At 36.6% G+C, this 11,249-nt stretch overlaps 1 long non-coding RNA gene across 10 annotated transcripts; it reads right to left on the bottom strand.

Annotated features, from left to right (window-relative positions):
• Positions 1 to 5,651: 5,651 nt before the first annotated feature.
• LOC149261344 (uncharacterized) lies at positions 5,652 to 11,020 on the bottom strand. 10 transcript variants are annotated; one of them, XR_016258428.1, is made up of 5 exons: positions 10,884 to 11,020; positions 10,605 to 10,642; positions 10,280 to 10,509; positions 6,092 to 6,162; positions 5,652 to 5,957 (listed from the first exon to the last, which is right to left on the bottom strand). It is a non-coding gene; the product is annotated as an uncharacterized LOC149261344 (long non-coding RNA). The 10 variants fall into 10 exon arrangements; XR_016258426.1 differs by having other exon boundaries at positions 10,280 to 10,337; positions 10,419 to 10,509; positions 10,605 to 11,013; XR_016258429.1 differs by having other exon boundaries at positions 10,280 to 10,304; positions 10,419 to 10,509; positions 10,605 to 11,013.
• Between the last annotated feature and the right edge of the window lie 229 nt (positions 11,021 to 11,249).

The raw sequence follows: 11,249 nt of genomic DNA, 5'->3' as shown, positions 1-11,249 counted from the left end.
TCCACATGTGGAAACAAAACCATGAAATGAACCACAATTTTTTCTAAATTTATAAATTTGACATAGTGGGTTAGTTGAAGTGATTGAGTGTTGTGTATTAGAAATAAGAGATTAGGGGTTCAAATCCTTTGTGAGAATTGTGGACTTCACTCAATATCCTTGCTAGGTTAGGTAGCAAAAACCTACAACATTGTGGACCTCACCCAATACCTTTGCTAAGCTAAGTTGCAAAAACTACAACATTATGGACCTCACCCAATACCTTTTCTAAGTTAGGTTGCAAAAACCACAATATTATGGATCTCACTCAATATCATTTCTTGGTTAGGTTGCAAATAATACAATGAAATATATTTAACTTAGGTACCATCCTCAAAATGAAAAAAAAAATGCCCTATAAATTCTTTAAAATATGAATTTCCTAAAAAATATTAATTAATTACCACGATTTAAAAATAAAAAAAACCATCAAAAACAAAACTATAAGGTAGTATTAAATTCACACCATATCATTAGTGTTTCACATTTTAAAAAATATTAACTACTCATAAACTAAATTTTTATGTAAATTTTTATTATTTACATCAAATTCATAAATATATACACAAATAAAATAAAATTATATACTAAGCAAAACAATAACATTTTATACTAACCAAAACATAAACATAAACATAATTTTATTTTCAATGATATAACATAAACATAACTTTATTTACGACCTCTGTGTTTACAATTCGAATACATGAGAAAGGAAAGGATGTGGTCTAATATGAACATCTAAACCTAATAAGGTTTTAATAAATAATCTATGCCTTGCTGATTTAAACAAGCCCTACTATATTTCACGCTCTGGTAGCCAGATCATAATATCCTAGCCAGATAATAGGATATTATTGGTTGACATCGATTGGTTGACATCGATTGGTACATTTTGTTGACTGATGCACAATTTTCCTTTTAGATTATGCATAATTAGTTGCCCAGGGAAAAAAATGTCGTTTACGTTTTAAGATATTCCTTAACAGCTTTCAACAATCAGCGTATCCGTGCCCCTTATTTTGTTAGAAATATTTCGCCAATTTAATTTTCGTTTTCGCGGAGGGGAGAGGCAGAGTTAATTTTCGTTTTCGCGGAGGGGAGAGTCAGAGTTATAACTTTTGAGAAGTTATTTTTGCGAAATTGGGTTCACGCACCCGCGTATCCCTAGGTTAATTTCTCAGACTTGGATTTAGTGCATTTTGGAACTATTCCAGAGACTTAACGAGTACTCACAATAAATAACTAGCATTTGCACCTGATGTTGCAAAGGAAACGCCGTAAGGCATAAAGTGTGGAAGAATAGGGACATGTGAATGGGCATTGTTGAAAGCAAGGGTGGATGATAAAGAGTTGCAATTGAAATTGTTAGTTATGTGTATGTTGAATATAGATATTTTATAAATAATAGTGTGTAGAAGAATAATGACATGTGAATGGACATTGTTGAATGCAAGGGTGGATGATATTGAGTTACACTTGAAACTATTAGTGATGTGTGTTTTGAATATGGGTAAGTAATAGTAGTGTGTGGAAGAATAGCAACATGCCAAAAATAAGGTTACTGCAAAAGAAACAAATTCCTGGTACACGTGAATTCACCCTCGCAAGCAATCCATTCAAACCTTCTATGCTGAGTTTTCTCCATGCTAAATATTTATACTTTTCTGCCTTCCATAGTTCTAAGAGAACATTATGGTCAGAAAAATTGGTGCAATTAGGAAGGGACACCAACCTCCTTGTGGTACCTTATTCAATACAGATGATAGATAAACGCCTTCAGAGATAGCAAAAAACAGAGTGAAGGGTAGTATAAGCAAAATATTTTGTGTAAACGATGTCCCGTGCACTATTTGTCATAGATTATCCTTCTAATATTCTCACCAGTGAAGGAAACAAGTTTTTCCAAGCCCCAAAAGTCAATAAAAACAACATATTATCAATACAACAATGCAAAGGTTTCTATCTTCTTGTATTTTACATCACAACTGAGCATCAAGGGCTGGCACTTCCAAAGGAGCGTGATCAATTCTTCTTAAAATTCGCCACAAACAAAACAACACCATCAAGACCAGTAACAATGTAAGTAAGAAAAATAAAATATCTAACCATATATATGCTATTATTCTCCGTTGGTAATTCATAAGTGGTGACATTTCAAGAGCTGATGCGAATTCAAGCAGCAAGCTAGCCAATGTTGTCAATTTGCTGTAAAACATTTGGTAGACAAACTTTGAATCTCAAATTCACCAAACAATGAGTAGTATTAAATAGCTCTAATTATCTCCATATAGCCAAGCTGACATATCCACTGTCAAAACTGAAGTAAATTGAAAACGCTATCAAAACTTTTATCTCTTCCAAAACATAATTTAAAAACACATTGTAATATCTTGTCCATCTTTTGCTATCTAATGATAACCTAAAAATCACAAAACTTTGGTATTCTTCTTCTACAATGCCAAGATTTCAAATCATGATTCATACGTAGATAATCTACCATAAATTCCATAAATTTAAAAATGAATGCATATTTAAAACATGGTAAATGCTTAGAATTTTCATTATATACTGAATATCAGTACATTATGATATTAAATAAGGCAACATTTTTCATCCCTGTGGTGGAAAATAAGATCAAGGGAAGCAGCTAAGAGCCATGGACTGTTTTATGATTGAGAATGTTGCTGTAATCAATGCTTGACTGGCTACAATGGCTGCTAAAGTGGAAACAATGAACATTAACCAATACACGGGCTGTAGTATTGCTTTGTAAAATGTAGAGCCTATGTCCCCTGGGTTTTCTATCAAATAAGTCACTTGTCTCGTATATGTGATAAGCAGAGATGGGTAAACCAACACACAGAAAGCAAGTTGCAACGAAAAACCCAAATTTCTCATTATGGTACTAAAACTTGAGGGTGAAGCACGCAGGTATGATGAAATACTAATAATTATGTCCTTGACATATAGCTTGGACCTGGATTGATTTCCTGTTGAAATGGCCCAAGTCTGCAAACATGGCCTCCGCACTGGATCCAGCGAGAACAAAGCACTGATGTTAGTGTTTCTATTTGTATAGCTTTAACATAAATAATTGGGATGAAGTTACGAATTTTGTTTGAGAAAATCATTGGTATGGATTTATCAATTCAGTTAGAAAACAGTTCCAAGTATACTATATGATAAAATGAGACACATATCATCATGCGAATAATCAATACCTGTTATACATAAGACTAAACCTACAAGCATCACCCATCCTTATTAGTGATATTCATGAAAGTAATAGTATATATAATATGGGTTGAATGCCTTGAATGCTCTAGGATAATATTTCACAATATTATACTATCCTATCATGATGTTGGTCACGAACCAGGCAAACATTATGGGTGAGAACATGAAGCTAACTTTAATTGTACCAAGTACTTTGCTATATAATATGGGTTGAATGCCTTGAATGCTCTAGGATAATATTTCACAATATTATACTATCCTATCATGATGTTGGTCACGAACCAGGCAAACATTATGGGTGAGAACATGAAGCTAACTTTACTTGTACCGAGTACTTACACTCTAGATGAAACACCAATGTATTCAAAATGCTTCTGAGTACTCTAGGTGAAATTCATAGCACTCAGTGCCATTCATTTCGATACAAAGACAAAACATGATTTCCAACTATGAAATCTGAAAAATGAGGAACTGGTTATCAGAAATTATGTAGCTTGCCTAACATCCCATGGCATAAATATCCAACTGTGGATCCTCTTTCCAACAACTTAATTAGTCTTCTCACTTTTGGATTTGGGTACAGCCTTGTATGGTATCTTGATTGCAGATTCCCCAAATATTTAGGGGAGCAGTTAAATATTTGACAACATTTTTTATTTCGATTACAGAATCCCCAAATATTTGGAGGCGCAGTTAAATTTTTGACTAAGTGTTTTATCTGGATTGCAGATTCCCCAAATATTTAATAATCAGGCGGACATAAAAACCGTGAAATTTTTAACCGTGCCCATATCGTTGTCCATCCAATTGCCAAATATTCAGAAAATTGGCAATCAGATAAGCTCCAGGATATGGACGTGGATGCTATTTTCCAGGCCTTACATGGATACAAGAAGTCTTTACACCGGCTGGCGGGCTGAAATGAATGGCAGGTAGAGAAGATAACGTTTGATCATCTTGAAGGGGCAATGTAGAAAATATTCTGTTGACTTAGCCTGAGGATATTCACACTGATAGAGATACGTACGATTTGACATAATCTTTAAATGTTCAAATGAGTCATGAAAATAACTGAATCATTTTAAATAAGAATTATCGCTGTCTTTAATGAACTGTCCATATATATCAAAACATTTCGAGGCCTATTAGAAGTGCACTCGAGAAATATATATGTATAGACACACGGTTTATCAAAACATTTCGAGGCCTATTAGAAGTGCACTCGAGAAATATATATGTATAGACACACGGTTTTCTTTTTAATTGAAGTGAGGTTGGGTGTATTTCCATAACAATGTCTTCCCTGACGAAGTCCATGCAATTTGTGGTTAATTTATTCACTACCCATGTAATTGTATCTCTGATTATCACCTCACTTCAGCTGAATTGCAAGGCAGCACCTGCAAATGCCAGAGTGGAGTCCTTTCCAGGATATCATGGCAATATTAGTTATGAGATATATGCTGGGTAAGTGCCATATCTATCCAAGGTAAAGTATATTTATTCATGAATAAAGTTCAGGTTCAAATGTAACAATAATTGAAAGTAACAAATTCAAAGTGCCAGATTTTTCACTGGAAAGAATATTTATTCATTAACACAGTCATTTTCAAAAATAGCATGCATGAATTTGCCCCTGTTTGTAAATAAACAATTAGCTGTGTACTTATGCAAAGATTAAGAACATAACCAAAGAGTTCATAGCTTGTAGAGTGCATGCTTATATGACAAAGAAAGACAGAAAAACATAAAAGATATACAGATATCTAATTGTTATGCACAGACTGTGAATATGTTTGAACAGAGTTTAATTTCTATGGATACTTAATAAATTTGGTGACAATTGAAGCTAAAAAATATTAAAGTCAAAATTGTTGCATGGAGAGTTCAAAATATGTAAAAGACTAGGAGCGAAAATTGTTATATGGAGTGCTTAAAGATGTGATTCTACCACTCTTATATTCTATTGGATGACCAATTAACTGCATGAAAGTCTTTGTGTTTTCTTCATATTCATGCAGGTATGTGACAGTTAGTGAGGCCAATGGAAGAGAACTTTTCTACTATTTTGTGAAGTCAGAAAGTAATCCAGCAAATGATCCACTTCTTCTTTGGCTTGAGGGAGGTCCTGGTTGCACCGGTTTCACTGATTGTCTATGAGATTGGTCAGCTATGGGAATTCTTGCTCTTATTATCTATTTCAATGCTCAAAGTTGCTATTTACTGAATGAATTTTGATCTTGTACACATTAAGTTTTCAAATTGTGTAATCTGGCCATGGGAACAGCTTGTTCAAATGGCTAACTATAAGCTCACTTTTACCCAAGTTGTTGGAATTGGCACCCAAAACCGAGTCAACTGCTATTCTGGAGGTATGGTGCCTGCCAAATTATTGCCCTCCAGGGATCTGCACAAGAAGGTATATACTTATGCGAGTGCATTTAAAATAATCAAAAGGGAGACATGCTAATGCATTTGTTAATAATATCCAGCGTCGGGCTCGATCAAAGTGCACCAGATTGGATTTATCTTACATTATGGCAATGTTTGACAAATTTCCAATTTCATTGGGAATGGCACCAGTAAGCCAATTCAAAGCCAGATCCAAATTCTGTAGATTCTTTAGTTGACCAAGTTCTCTCGGTATGGTACCCAGTATATTGTTTGCACGAAGGTTCCTGCATAAGATACCAATTTGCTCGAGGTTGTTCATGTCAACAGTTCGACAAACATATTCATATTTCTAGACTAACTTATAACTGTACAAAAACTTGGCTCATGTGCAAGCTTCATTTGAGTAATAGGCACTTACAGGTCTGCAGCGAAGCTAGAAGGGCCAATTCTGGTGCTAGAACCCCTTTAAGAGATGAGTTTGGAAGATTTCTGCATATAAATTTTTTAAACTTATTCAAGTACTTTGAATCTCAAGTATACAATGCATCAAAAGAAAACAACTGATTCAAACAACTTGGAGAGACTCAACATCAAATGTTCTTTCAATTCTACTCATTTGAAATTAAAAATGGATCTGTGATTCAATTCATCATGGGATTCTAGGTCTCACAACACCAGGACTTGGGACATGCAAGAGACGTGGATACGAGCGTCCAACACAGGACACAGCAACATTCGAAATGTGACAAGGATATATATATATTCAAAAATTTAGAACATTTACAAAATATTAATATTGATGCAACTAATTCCTACATCAAACATACAAGAAATTGGAGTATTCAAGAATCAACACACATAAAATAGTAGTTTAGGAGTTAGAACTACAGCTTTCTCATTGAGTCCCTTGATGTCATCGAAATCACAATGTATTACATAGACACTAATATTACAGGTAGACATGCCAATGGCAAAATACAAAGTAGAGCAGATAGCAAATTCGGTGGATATGTTCTTTCTTGAGCTTGGTGTCTTGTTATAGCAAAGTGGTTTGCAGTGCCGGCAGCTTCTCCTATAGCAAAGTGGTTTAGAGTGCCGACAGCTTTTCCTCGAGCAGACAGAATAGTGACAGCGGTAGATGGACTTGGAGAAGGGGATGAACACCAAAATTGACGTTCTTCCCTTTTTCCTGTGACCTTTGTGGTATAAAAGAAGAACACTAAAATTGGAGAAACGACAATTTCACCTCCTTCATTCTTCTTTACCTACACAATATTAGAGCATTTTCCTGTGGCTGGAAGTGAAAAAAGGAGGTGAAACTGCTTTTCTAGTTCTGTTTTGGCTCCTTGCACGTCCAACACTCGAGACATGATAGGTCATGTGTCAGAATCAAGTTTTCCACGTGTCTTGTTTTTTTTAGGAAATGTGTCAAACTCATGTCCAACACATGCCTAAGTGTGTCATGTATTTGAGACATGGGATACAGACATGCAGACCCTGGGGGATGTCTCTGGCCTCTTAGGAGATACATATAACATGGCCTCACACTATACAATTCTTGGCTATTCTGAATCCATATTAACTATATTACAACCATGATAACCATTCAATTGTTGTTGATGTTGCTTTTGAAAAAAATTGTCCTTTTTAAAGTAATAAAAGCACAACATAACATTACATCTGCTCTAGAATGTGCACATTATTTTTTGTGTTCTAAATTGACTCTCTATTATCAATGCAACTAGATACAATGATCATCTGATTGCCCTCATTTTTCTAGGGAAAATAAAGGTTCCCTGGAAACACAAACTGACTTTCACCAATTTAAGAGTGACATAGTGGGTGAGTTCTAGGCACCTGCCAAAACATGGTCGAAATTTTTGTGCGCTTTGCAGGTTTGACAAAAGCAAAAAAAGCATCCTGCAACTTCGGAGTGCAATAAGATTTGCAAATTCTGTAAACAAACTTTAGAGAAATGTAGTTTGAGAAGTGTTATTTTCCTGATAAATAATTGGATTGCTCAAAATTTATACAAGGTTGAAGCCAGGCATAGAAGATCCAACTATAGAGCTTCATAGGGCAAATGGTTGCATATACAAAGCCATACATTCCCAAGTTCCAAGTTCTCTGTACAATTAATGCTTAGAAGCCATCCAATTAAAAGGGAACTAGGGAGGGTACATTGTCACCTATTGTATACTCCCTCTGCACTTTGGGCTAGTGCTTTTCTGCCCTCAGGAGAGATCCTTATGTGATCTAAAGTGCAAAAAAAATGACTTTGACCAACAAAGACACTTGGTATCAGAAAATTAGTTTACTGTAATTCAATTGTTACACCTAAATTCTGCTGAGAAATTGATGGGACATCAAGCTAGTGTTCAGATCAGCTCTTATAATCATTAATTTGCTAAAATTCTTTGTGCAAATCTGCTCTCAAACACCTCAAATCTGCAGACCCACATGTAAATCTCCAAAAGCAATGATGAGAAACTCTTAAAATTTTGTTTGTGACTGTAGTGCCTTGAATTCTGTGGGTTATGGAGACAAGTGTAGAAGAAAATTAACTGAGCAGGAGTGATTCCCAAGGCCAACCAATTCAGAAAATTCCAAGTAATAAAAAACACCGATAAAATGAGAATTAGCCTCCAAGTAATTGTCACCTTTATCCAATGCCATGCATACAACGTTTAGAGATATTGACTTCAAATTCAAAGTGGATGTCAACAGTCAGATTACTTCAAAAGCACCTTTTCCCACCAAGTTCAATGATGCAGAAGCATCATCACCACCCCACCATGGTTGCAGCATCCCATGAACATTGAGAAGAGGTCAAGCGAGATAGCACTGTGGAAGAGACAGTGGGTAATTTTCGTCCCAGCATTCATCCTCCACCATCCAAATTCCCTTGCTTTCATCTGACAACCCACGGTTTCCCAGACCCAAGGATTCTCGTAGCCAGCTGGAACTTCTGTTTCAAGAGGATTCGATCAGTATTTCTAACGTTTACATTTTGAGCAGTCCAAGCTGTTAACAACCCCATGAGAAAATGACCATTTCCGCGTTGCATCATCTCTAGTTAGTTCCTTGTAATCAGCCACACTTAATTTGAATGATGGCTTTTCTGCTGCCAAAAGATAAAAGGCTTTATAAATTTCAGGAAGCCCAAGACCTAAAAAATAGTAAGAACAGGAAGAAAAAAAATGTCTGGAACCGAACCCTCCTCCCATCACCCCCAACCCCTAAATGGATACTAAGAATAATAGATATTGAAAAAAAAGAAAAGAGTTTTCTTTCCATTTTGCCCATTACTAAGCAGTAACTTCCAGTAGGATCTTGGACTTTATAGAGTAAGCACCATGCTGTCTGCATAATGCAACTTGAAATTTCCAATAAAAAGATTAAAAACATTTCATCTTGTCTCTGAATAAAACGAAGAATGAATGAAGAAAAGTTACCAGATAGTTTCCAAAAGACCCACTGCAGTTTTAGCCTTGGCCCTGGACAAAGCTCCACTGGTAAACTCTCTAAATGATCTGCCTTTGAATAAAGTCTGCATGCATATCAAGATTAATAGGTGAGAGAAATTGGGATTCCCATATCAATATAAAGAGACAGAGCAGTCGGAGGATCAGCATTTTCTTCAAGTAAAATTTACTGCGGTGGGTTTAGTATGAAATTCTCTCTACTCGGTTCAGTAAATAATACTTAAATCATTGGGATTGAAATTTGAAATTGAAGATCTCCAATGTTCTACTCTGGAGTCTGTACCAAGGGTAGAAAAGCATACTTACTTGGAATGCTTTGCGCAGATCAGGAGCCTGAAAATTTTCTTTGCTGGGTAGTTTATCTAACTTTACTTCCATACTTTTCATAATTGAGGGATCCATGGTGCTCAGAGCCAATAGCTCTATGACTTGAAGTTATGGGATTTTCACACCCCACCTCAATTCTTGCTCTTATTATCTATTTCAATGCTCAAAGTTGCTATTTACTGAATGAATTTTGATCTTGTACACATTAAGTTTTCAAATTGCGTAATCTGGCCATGGGAACAGCTTGTTCAAATGGCTAACTGTAAGCTCACTTTTACCCAAGTTGTTGGAATTGGCACCCAAAACCGAGTCAACTGCTGTTCTGGAGGTATGGTGCCTGCCAAATTATTGCCCTCCAGGGATCTGCACAAGAAGGTATATACTTATGCGAGTGCAAAGTAACAAGGGGAACCTAAGGGGAACCTTTGTGTGAAGTGAAATTTGAGATTCAACCCTAACAGCTCTGGCCTAGACATCACTGACAACTAATGCTGAGAGTTACAACATTAAATAACAAGTTGTAGCGAGCTATAAGAACTCAGAAAATTTGTGCCAGCAAGCTTTAACGAGATGGTCGACCAGGGGAACAATCGAAGTAGTACCTGGTAGCAAAGGATTCAATGTAAGAATCTGGCGCTGGGATGTACAAAGTCAAGAATTTGAAAGCAACCAATATGAGTACACCAGCCAGAGTTCCTCTGGATCCTAAGCTATAAATAAAAGCTAATGACAATTTAACAAACTAATTCCAACCTGGAATGAAAGCAGTACATGAGTAAAAAGGGATTGTTTACCTTAATACTTCTTTTGGTGAATGGTCTGATGCCGCAATGGAAACCGAGAGATATTAACCTTGCCATAAGAAAATGCGTAAAGATGGAAAATAACCTTTCCTTGTTTAAAAGAAGAGAGGATTGAAAATAATATGAATACCATGATGACTGGAGTTCGTGGAAGTCTACTTCGGCGACATCGAGAACTTGGTATTCGAGCATAGCAAGGGAATCTGGCTCCTTGACCAAACCTGCAACAAAATTTAATGGAGGGTTAGAGGAAGTTACGAACCCCAAAGTTTATAAATATGTATAGAAGAAACCCAGGGTACATAAGAGTAATTACCTCTCAGTGATTTCGAACAACCAATCTCTCTAGAAATTCTGCAAAAGAAGTCCCAAGGGGTTCATGGAACGAAAAAATAAGAGATAAACCTGAGCAATTGCTAATCGGAAAGCTGAATGACAATGAAAATGCCCCCCAAGCATGAGACAAAGGTCAATTCGGACACGGGTTTGATATTGCACACAACAGAGGTTTACAGAGCTGAGTATGCATGACAAATGACCCGATGAAACGGTGGAGGGGGCAGGGGTAGTTACACCTGAACTGACCTGCGCTCACCTGGATCGTTCGATCTAACCCTAGAAACAGCAACAGGGATGATCGAGATATTTGGTAGCGGTCACATCATCTTCAAATCTCCTGAGGGATCCAGAGGAGGCAAGTCCTGACGCCCGCCTGGAGAACACCATTGGAGAACTCCGCGCTCTTCATTACCCGGACCGGCGATTGGCACTCCGCGCTCTTCATTACCCGGACCGCCTCAGTGACATTTTTGATCGACGGTTGTGGTGTTTGTAATCGTCTAACATCTCATCGTACGGCGTCAGAGGAGGACACGTAATCAAAATGGAGGATGGATCTCAGAGGGAAACGCCTTACGGCGTAAAAATAATAAGATAGGTTTGGAGCAACATACTAGAACTT

Source organism: Pinus tabuliformis, chromosome 6 (genome assembly GCF_031772625.1).
Source record: "Pinus tabuliformis cultivar Carrire ecotype Pingquan chromosome 6, CPIR1, whole genome shotgun sequence".
Taxonomy (NCBI): Eukaryota; Viridiplantae; Streptophyta; class Pinopsida; order Pinales; family Pinaceae; genus Pinus; species Pinus tabuliformis.
This window is presented reverse-complemented; position numbering and strand designations above follow the sequence as displayed.